Source organism: Nicotiana attenuata, unplaced genomic scaffold (assembly GCF_001879085.1).
Source record: "Nicotiana attenuata strain UT unplaced genomic scaffold, NIATTr2, whole genome shotgun sequence".
In the NCBI taxonomy this organism is placed as follows: domain Eukaryota; kingdom Viridiplantae; phylum Streptophyta; class Magnoliopsida; order Solanales; family Solanaceae; genus Nicotiana; species Nicotiana attenuata.
In genome coordinates, this window is record NW_017671102.1 from 50094 (window position 1) to 52426 (window position 2333).

Sequence of the window (2333 nt, forward strand, 5' to 3'; positions counted from 1 at the left end):
TCTCTGGACTGAAGGTTCGCCCCCGTGCTAATGTTGCTGCTGCTGCTGCTCAATACCTGGACCTGTGCAAAAATGCACAGAGTGTAGCATCAGCACAACCGACCCCATGTGCTGGTAAGTGCCTAGCCTAACCCCGGCGAAGTAGTGACGAGGCTAGACTGGACCTCACATAAACCTGTGCAATTATAAATATACAGCAAAAATCGAAGTACAAGGCAACTAACAGTATGGGAGGGAAACATGTTGTGGGTAGATAACAATATTAACAGTAAATCCAAAGTAATCAATCTAAGTGCAATTTAAAATTTCCGGCGGACAAGAAACTAATACCAACACTAAACACATTTGTATCAATAACTGTTGCGGCGCGCAACCCGACCCTAATATATTTCAACACTGTTGCGGCGTGCAACCCGATCCACAATTATCACTGTTGCGGCGTGCAACCCGATCCACAATTATCACTGTTGCGGCGTGCAACCCGATCCACAATTATCACTGTTGCGGCGTGCAACCCGACCCACAATTATCACTGTTGCGGCGTGCAACCCGATCCACAATTATCATTGTTGCGGCGTGCAACCCGATCCTCATATAACATTGTTGCGGCGCGCAACCCGATCCGTAATGTATACCTCTCAACCTTGCCCAAGCAACAGTCACAAATAAAGGGCAGGGAGTGAACAAGTATTTGGAAGGAAATCCCAACAAGGGTACACAAACAACCAATAACAGCCATGCAAGAGTAAATCGTTATTTCTCTTTTTCTTTCATTTTCATATCCTAGTTCTCATTAGCACTCGTGTCAAGCTCCAAGGCATTTCTCATTTCATATGCTCTCACCATTTGTATTTCAGACCGAGCCAATGCTCCACGAAGTTCCACAATCACAATATCCTTCACTAGGTGTTTACAACGCCTAGAAGCCATCAATTAAGCATGGAAGGCATAACAATATCCAAACAATCCACATATAAGGACTCACGGTCATGCTAGACCCCAATGTATAGGAACTCGTCACCATGCCTATACATCGTACTCGATCATTTAGCAATTAGCAAACAAGACTCGACTCCTATTCCCTCAAGCTAGGGTTAAACCAAATACTTACCTCAACTTCCGCGGCCAATACAATCCTCCACAATCGCTTTCCCTCTCGAATTCGGCTCCAACTCAACCAAATCTATGCAATAAGGACTTCATGTTATCAATATGTGCTAAACAAATCAAACCTAATGACTAATTATAGCTTTTTCATCAATTTACCCCAAAAGGTCAAAAATGCCCCCGGGCCCACATGGACAAAATCCGAGGTTCGAACCAAAACCCGATTACCCATTCCCCCATGAACTCAAATATGTAAGTTATTTTGGAATCGGACCTCGAATTGAGGTCCAAAACCCCCAAATATTAGAAAACCTAGGTTCTACCCTAAATTCCCAATTTCCCCATTAAAATCATTGTTTTGAAGTTTGAAATTATGTATAAAGATGCTAACGAGTAAAGAAAATGAGTTAGAAATCACTCACCAATTGTTTTGGAGAAGAAGAATCGTTTGGAAAATCGCCTCTTGTGTTTTGGGTTTTGAAAAAGTGAAAAATAACTGAAAATCCCGACCTTATATACCCTTCTGAAGACTCAGCGCGGACCGCGCAAAAGTGCACCGCGGCCGGGCTGAGGAGCTGGAATTTCACACTCTCTGAATCCACCCAACGCGGACCGTACTGATTTAGCACGCAGTCGCGCTGAGGGAATGGACCAAACCCCTCTCTGAATCTCCCAGCGCGGACCCCGCTGATTAGTCACGCGGCCACGTTGGTTGACTTGAACCACTGGCCCTCTGAACCTAGCCACGCGGACCGCGCAAGAATGCACCGCGGCCGCGTGGCTTCCAGAGCGGACCGCGCGGAATCGACCGCGGGCGCGCTGGGGGCCTGCAACTCCCTAAACCTGCAACCATCTGATATATCTAGCCTAAGACCTCCCGGGACCTACTCAAAACTCACCCGAGCCCTCGGGGCTCCAAATCGAACATACATATAAGCTCAAAAACATCCTACGGACTCATCCGTGCGATCAAATTGCCCAAACAACATCATAATCATCAAATTAGGCCTCAAGACCCAGGATTTCCTTCCAATTTTCATAAAACATCAAGTTTAGAGTTTTTAGTCCAAAACAGGTCAAACGACGTCCAAATTCAACCAAACTTTACAGAAAGTACTTAAGTCATATATAATACTTGTACCGGGCGTCGGAACCAAAATACGAGCTTGATACCACAGTCTTTTAATCAAATTTCACTTTCCAATTCCTTAATTATTTTCAGAAAA